The sequence below is a fragment of the Lolium perenne genome, chromosome 3 (assembly GCF_019359855.2).
Source record: "Lolium perenne isolate Kyuss_39 chromosome 3, Kyuss_2.0, whole genome shotgun sequence".
Lineage (NCBI taxonomy): Eukaryota > Viridiplantae > Streptophyta > Magnoliopsida > Poales > Poaceae > Lolium > Lolium perenne.
This window is the reverse complement of record NC_067246.2, coordinates 169,145,915-169,154,619: the sequence shown is the minus strand read 5'-3', so window position 1 is coordinate 169,154,619 and position 8,705 is coordinate 169,145,915.

Genomic DNA, 8,705 nt, shown 5'->3' with positions numbered 1-8,705 from the left:
ACAACAATGCAATAAAACAAAGATAAGGAGAGATTGCTACAGTAGTAACAACTTCCAAGACTCAAATATAAAACAAAATTACTGTAGTAAAATAAAAACATGGGTTATCTTCCAAGAAGTGCTTTCTTTATAGCCATTAAGATGGGCTCAACAGTCTTAATGATGCACTCGCAAGAAATAGTATTTGAAGCAAAAGAGAGCATCAAGAGGCAAATTCAAAACAAATTTAAGTCTAACATGCTTCCTATGAAAAGGAATCTTGTTAATAAACAAGTTCATGAAGAGCAAAGTGACAAGCATAGGAAGATAAAACAAGTGTAGCTTCAAAAATTTTAGCATATAGAGAGGTGTTTTAGTAACATGAGCAAACTCAACAATATAACTATCAAATGGAACATTCTTATCATGAGCTATATGCATAAAATTATTACTCTCCACATAAGCATAATCAATTTTAGTAGTTGTAGTGGGAGCGAATTCAACAAAGTAGCTATCATTATTATTGTCATCACCAAATATAGGAGGCATATTGTAATCATAATCAAATTTATCCTCCATAACAGGCGGCACCAAAAGACCACTATCATTATAATCATCATAAATAGGAGGCAAAGTATCATCAAAGAAAATTTTCTCCTCCATGCTTGGGGGACTAAAAATATCATGCTCATCAAAACCAGCTTCCCCAAGCTTAGAATTTTCCATATCATTAGCAACAATGGTATTCAAAGTATTCATACTAATATGTTCCATAGGTTTTTTAATTTCCGCATCAAACCATCCATGTCTTAACTCAGGAAATAATTTTAAAAGCTCACTATTGCTTTCCATTATGCCTAACTAGTGTAATAAAAACAAGAAACAAAAAGATGCAATTGCATGATCTAAAGGAAATAGCTTCGAGCACTTACAACAGCGCCGGAAAATAGCTCAGTAGCCGAGATCCGGAGTGTGAGTACCTTTTACCTTTCCTCCCCGGCAACGGTGCCAGAAAATAGCTTAGTAGCCGAGATCCGGAGTGTGAGTACCTTTTACCTTTCCTCCCCGGCAACGGCGCCAGAAAATAGCTTGATGTCTACGCACACTCCTTTTCCTGTAGACAGTGTTGGGCCTCCAAGAGCAGAGGTTTGTAGAACAGCAGCAAGTTTTCCCTTAAGTGGGTCACCCAAGGTTTATCGAACTTAGGGAGCAAGAGGTCAAAGATATCCCATTCAAGCAACCCTGCGATCACAATGCAAGAAGTCTCTTGTGTCCCCAACACACCCAATACACTTGTCAGATGTATAGATGCACTAGTTCGGCGAAGAGATAGTGAAATACATGTGGTATGAATGAATATGAGCAGTAGTAACGGCACCAGAAAATAGCTTGCTGCTACAACTGGTGTGTGGTTGATGGTGGGAATATTGCAGGCAGTACAAATGCAGTAGAACAGTAAACAAGCGATGATTGCAGTATTTGGAAACAAGGCCTAGGGATAATACTTTCACTAGTGGACACTCTCAACACATATCACATAATAAAACCACTCTACACTCTTTTTTTGGATGATGAACACCACTAATTGTGTAGGGCTACAAGAGCACCTCAATGCCGGAGTTAACAAGCTCCACAATATTCGATGTTCATATTTAAATAACCTTAGAGTGCATGATAGACCAACGCAATTATACCAAGTACTAACATAGCATGCACACTGTCACCATCATACTATGAAAGGAGGAATAGATCACATCAATACCATCATAGTAATAGTTAACTTCGTAACCAATCATAAACTACGTCAAGTACTACATGATGCACACACTGTCACCATTACATCATGGAGGAGGAATAGAGTACTTTAATAACATCACTAGAGTAGCACATAGATTAATAGTGATACAAAACACATTGTAATCATAAAGGGATATAAATAAGCACTTCACTATGCTATTCATGACAGTGAATAAGTATTCTGTGAAATATAGCCTAATAGACCCACACGGTGCACACACTGTCACCTTTACACACGTGGGACAAGGAGTCTCCGGAGATCACATAAGTAAAATCCACTTGAATAACATAATGACATCTAGATTACAAAGCTATCATATGGATCTCAATCATGTAAGGCAGCTCATGAGATCATTGTATTGAAGTACATAAGAAGAGAGATTAACCACATAGCTACCGGTACAGCCCCTTAGCCTCGATGGAGAACTACTCCCTCCTCATGGGAGACAGCAGCGGTGATGGAGATGGCGGTGGTGTCGATGGAGATGCCTTCCGGGGGCACTTCCCCGTCCCGGCGGCATGATATTGGCTTCGCGATGGCGGCGGCTCTGGAAGGTTTCTCGTACCGTGGCTTTTTCGTATCAAAGATTTAGGTCCGGGACCTTTAAATAGGCGAAGAGGCGGAGTAGGAAGGCTGACGAGGCGGTGACACCATAGGGGGGTGCGCCCCCCCTGGGCCGCGCCGCCCTGTCATCTGGTGGCCCTGTGGCCCCCCTTTGGTGGCTCTCGGGTGTTCTGGAAGCTTCGTGGAATTTTAAGACTCTGGGCGTTGATTTCGTCCAATTCCGAGAATATTTCCTTACTAGGATTTCTGAAACCAAAAACAGCAGAAAACAGGAACTGGCACTTCGGCATCTCGTCAATAGGTTAGTTCCGAAAAACGCATAATAATGACATAAAGTGTGAACAAAACATGTAGGTATTGTCATAAAACAAGCATGGAACATAAGAAATTATCGATACGTTGGAGACGTATCAAAGAACAACAAATATTTTTGGTGTTTTCGAATTGGAAACAAGAACGAAAGTAAAATCTTTTTGGATGTTCTTATAGCAAACCAACAATCGTAAATAAACCAAAATAGGAACAAGAAACCAAATAAACAAATGATAAAGAGAAACAACAGAAATATTTTTGGTCTTTTGTGTTTTAGAAAAGAAACAAAGCAAAAACAAGAGAATGAAAACTAAAAGAGTCACACAAACACAAGGTGGCAGAAATCCGTCAAACTTGACAGCGGTACAGTAGTCATTTTTTTCTAAAATCTTCTGCTGTTCAACTCGAAAAGTGCTCAACTAATGAAAGTTAGATGATAACCTGGGGAACATGTACAAAAATTGGCTGCTCAAAATAACGTTCTGGCTATTTTTAGGAATTTTTTAGTATCAGTCCAGAATCTGTTTTTTAGACAGCACTTCCCCAAATATCATCTTCCTCATATTAGAGGCAACCATCGGCACACAAATGAAATAAAAAGGTAAAAGTAAAGGTTAATACAGTAGTAACAACCTTCAAAAACTAAAATGAGAGCCTACTGAAATAAAAATAACCGAAAGAGAAACAACCAAAAGAAGCGAAACAAGTGGAGATCAAATGACCGGCAATTGTAATATGCAATGAATGAGTGATGTCGGCATACCTCCCCCAAGCTTAGGCTTTTGGCCTAAGTGGAGATCAACCCCAGCGAGGGTCAGGGTTCCACGCCGGTAGATCATACATGGCGTGGTCATAATAAGATCCAAAAGGATGAAGACTCCACATGCCCAAAATGCTGATGTGAAGAACTTGCTGCGTCAGATGACAAGTCGAGGGGTTCCTCGGCCTCCTCCATGCCGTCCCCTGCATGATGGCCGCTCCTCTCTATGTATGCATCAAGTTCATCTTCTGTGACCGACCAATTTTCCCTGGAATCAAGGTTAAACAAAGCAGGTGCAGGCAATCCAACTAGCCTTTCAGATTTAGTTACTCTCCACTTTTTCTTGAAAAAGGTTATCTCATAGGACAGGTTATTCAAATTAGACCAATTAGAAACAAAGTCATATTTTATCATGGAAATAATATCAAGTTTCTCTATAGAGAGCTGAACATCAAGAGAGTGAGGTTCTACACCATGCATAGCTAGCAAACGAGAGGCAATGAGACCTCCACAAATTCCTCCTTTATCACGGTTAGTAGCAAGCATAAAAGCTATCAAAGCACCCAAATTATAAGTTCTATCAAGTTGCAATGCAGCAGCTAAGAAAGCCAAGTCATGGATGGATAACTTATTTGCATTCTTTCTAGCAAGAACGCACTTGGTGAAAGTAAGCAAAATAGCGAATAGATGGGAGTTGAATACTACGAATTTTACCACTCTCATCTGAGAAGCTTCTCCCTTGAAAGATCATCTCGTATAGATTCAAGAGTTGCCGTGGCAGCCCCCTAATCTTCTCACATGATCCCCATTGTGGTACTTTAATAGCTGCACAAAAATCATCAAAGGGAAAGTTGATAGTTTTATTGTAGATTTTATATGGAACCATGGGGTTAGGTTGGGACCAATGGAATTCAAAATCCTGCACCACTGACATGGTTAGTTTTGCATATTGGTAAGGTTCACCAACAACAAAATCTTCTAACCCAGCATTAGAAATTAGATTTTGAACATCCTGAAAAATTCTTGCACTCTTCATGAAATCGGTGCATGGGTAGTAGGAGGGGTATACCTCCTCTTCACGGTGGACTCTCATAACTTCATGCACCTCCAATTCATGTTGGTTGAGTTGGTGTCTATTCCGCTTCATTTTCTGAAATTTTTCAACAATCATCATAAAAAGTTGATTTTGAGACATATAAATGAGGGAAACTACTATAGGAACTTGATAGAGTACTAAACATGCTTCAAAACTAATTTCTACAACTTAGAACAAGCATGCAAACTCAATTAACATGTCACCTACAGCAGCAAAATACTCAAGATATACTAAACCAAACAAAATTCTATTTGGATAATCGGAGGAGTCACATACCGGAGAACAAATACCCCAAATCTCAGCAGCAAAGATGGGCTGAGCAAGGAGATCGAAAATCTCGAGCAAGAACAGCAAGAAACTCGGGTTTGAACAATGGTGGTGTGTTTTCCTGTGAAAGAGAGTGAAGTGGTAAGTGGATGAGTGAGTGGAGGGCCAGGTGGGGCCCTCCCCACAGGGTGGCGCGCCCCCCTTGCTGGCCGCGCCAGCACATGGGGTGCAGCCCTGGGGTGCCCCACTGGTCAGCCCCAGGCACTCCCTGCAGGTTGCATTTTGAAAAATAGGACCAGTGATATAATTTTTGTAAATTTTTGAAAACTTCGTAAAATGCACATTTCTGGGTGTTAAATAAACTATTACAGGGCAGAAAAAGATTTTCAAACTTCTAAACAACTAAAGCATCTTGCAAAACAAGTAGTACTATGTAACGACCCCGGGTAGTACCCCTAATAGATTTTGTTTGTTCTTTTCTTTTGTGCATCATCATGACATCATGCATCATATCATCCATGTTTTCACTAAATAAAATTATTTTATAAAGCCTAGATATTTTGTTTTCTTCTCATATGGTTTATATAATAAACCCTCCTCTTCTCTTTTCTATAAAAAAACCCTAACAAAACAAAACTATTTTTATTTTGGGTCTCAAATATTTTGGCAATGTCTATAAAGTTGTTTTCTATCTCTCTTGGTTTTCCAATTCAAATTCTGGTTGAGCAGATTTCAAATCGAGTTTGAAAACTATTTTTTTTAAGATTTAAAAGAAAAACCCCAATCGTTCTTCCCTGGACCCTCTCTTCTTCTCTCTGGCCTTTTTCTTCTTCCCCCCCCCCCCGGTGGCCCAGTTTTTTTTTCTCTCTTCCTCCGGCCCGAGTCAGCCCAACTGGCCGTCCTGCCTCAGCCCGCGTACCCCCTCGAGGAGAAAATATCCTCCTGTCGTCTTCTCCCCTTCACGCACACAGCGTGCTCCACCTTTTTCCCTCTGCCCAGGACCACGCAAACCACCACCGCACCTCCACCTGCTCCTTCCCCTTCCCCCTTTTAATCCCCACCTCGAGATCCCGCAGAAACCCTAGCCCCTCTCCTCTTGTGCCGCCGCCACATCCACTCTCTTCCCCCTCCACCTTCCTTCTCCCCACGAAAGGAAACACACAGAAGAAAACCCCACTGCCACCATCATCCTCGCCATGTCGCCGCCGCTACACACCACCCCTCGCCGTTCTGAGGGCACCGGCGGATGCGCCTCATCGTCCTCTCCATCCTCATGCGAGGAATCGAATCGAAACCTCTCCAATCAACCACAAAATCGCCGATTCCGTCCTCTTGCTATCGGCGTCTTCTTCAAAATCCGGCGCTGTTCGACCTCCCCTAGCCCGTCCGAGCTCACCAACGTGTTCCTGGTGAGAAACCGCGTCGCCCAGACCCCTCGCTCTTCTCGTTTCTTCCCCTGGATGCGCCGACGGCGTTGACCGCCGTTCTTCTCCGCAGGTGCACGTCGCCGGCGCAGCTCTGGTGACTCCTTGGTGCCGGCTTCGCTACTCCCAGGTTCCCGGCGTCTAAGCACATCCCCGACGCCACCTTGCTCATCCCGGTTCGCCCGCAAACGCCATATCCATCTCCAACCAGAGGTCCTGGCCATGGCTGGCATGCCCGAGCTGTGCCTCCACTTGTTCAACTTGTCCATCGCCCTCAACTTCACGTGAATTGTCGGAGACCCCGGAGGTCAGGGCTAGACAAACCCAGATATCGCATCTGGCATAAGCCTAACCTAGATCTCTAGGGCCTACAGGGTGAGAATCGGTAACACAACAGTGACTCTACGACTGAAAGCAAATATATTACATCTCTTTGCAGAGTTAAGATCCAAATTTATTACACGCAGAGGTCACTGACCACAATACAACAAGCAACGGAAAGCAAATTATGTTATCTAGATAACAAGACTGCAAAGGGCCTAAGAGGCCATAACATAAGGCGACGTCCCAGCCCATAAGTCTCAGGCTGCCGCCTGAGGAACTCCGAACTACTCGTTGACTTCGAGGTAGAAGCCACCATCAGTTGGAAGGATTTCCTCTGAAACAAAACATGCAAGGCTGAGTACAGGGACTCAGCAAGACTTAGTACAACCTGTTAGCAAAGCGGGTATGCGAGGCTTTATGTGGAGCTTATTTTGCGTAAAGCCACTTTTCCTTTGTAAACAGGAGGGAGCAGAAGCTCGTCTATTCAGACCATTTTCAAAAGTGGTAAGAGAGCGATATCAACTCTAGCTCTAAGATCATCATGTTGAATCCACCGAATCTTCATCATCACCTGAACCTATCACCTAGGATCACCCCCTCGACACCCTGAGAAGGGATCCTTATCACACATTGACATCAAGTTTTACGATTAGGTTCAAGTTGTCTATGATCACAGAATCCATCACCAAGTCGTCCATAACCGTGGACACGGCTTTTCGAAAAGATTTACCCTGCAGGGGTGTACAACTTTACCCACACGCGCCGACCGACTCTTAGTGCCACTAGATTAACACACTTCCTTGGTGTGCCGGCAGAGGGTGGTCGACCAAAACCTTTCCCTTACTTCGCCTATCCCATGAGTCAAACTAACTGGGGAGCTCCGTCATCGTAGGTAGCCATTCTCCGAGGCGGTCCCGGTCATTGTGCGCAGGGGATCCAGTTCAATGCCTCCAGCATCCTTCACCCTAGCCACGCCCTGTATGATGCACTTTGAAAACCTTTTCCACCTTTCCCCCATGCATATGGCAAATGGAACTCGCAAATTAATTGACTCATGGGTAAGCTAGGTAAGTTCGGGCCAAGGGGTTCCCATGGGCCCCGTGTGGCTGTACGCTCAGTCTTGGTTCTGAAGGCGAGAACTCAGGTCCTAGTATCGGCGAGAACGAGTCAAATCACCACATCCCCATGTGGCGGCCCATCCAAGCCTTTAGCATGTTTATTAACATCATCACTAATCTTACCACGTCATCCTGTCAAACTAGGGTCATTCGTAGCTCTGATTCATCAACCGGATGGATCAGACTTCAACAACTAAGCATGGCTAAGCATAACACATATACGGCTCTAGCGATGCGAACAAGCTCAGACCTAGTTTTGCTGGGAGCGGTGGATCAGTAACTCTGGGCTACAAGGATGGAATATGCACACATAGGATATCTACAACTGCCGATAAAACATATTTGAAGCGGATGCAATATGTAAGAACCAGAAGTAAAGCATTTCGAAACCATATATGAACCAGGTTAGGGCTTGCCTTGTCCCTCGTTGTTCTGGTGCTGCTCTTCGGTGGCGTTGATCTCAGGCTCGCGTTCGGTCCCTATCGTGAAGAACCAAACACCGGAAAGGAAGAGCACAATCAAGACATGGTATAATGCAATGCACATACAATATGATGACATGTCATATTAAAGGGGTTCGAGTAACCCTAGGTGCATCGACGGGAATTAAGAGGGGTTCGGCATCGACTCCAGCATAAGAGAGGGGTCGATTTAGGGTTTCTACTAGGGCTCATATTTAATTGGTTCAAGCATGTATGAAACATGGATAAACAATTAGGAAATGTTTTTCTGATCATTTTGATATATAATTTTATATTTTTCTGATTTAAAATGAATTAATTATGAATTTCCCAAGTTTAATTCATTTTAAATCAATTTCAGAAAATTATATAAATAATAATAAAGTTGGACCCACATGTCATAATTTTATTCTTTTCTAAAATATTTCTTAAATTATTAAAATCCTGACAGATGGGGTCCACCTGTCATATTATTTCCTATTTAAAGAATTAATATGAATTAGTTATTAATTACAGAAAATAAAACAGAATAAAAGAAAAAGACTTATGGCGTCATGCTGACGTCAGCCGCCATGAGCTCTCTGAGGAGCTCGGCCCGAGCT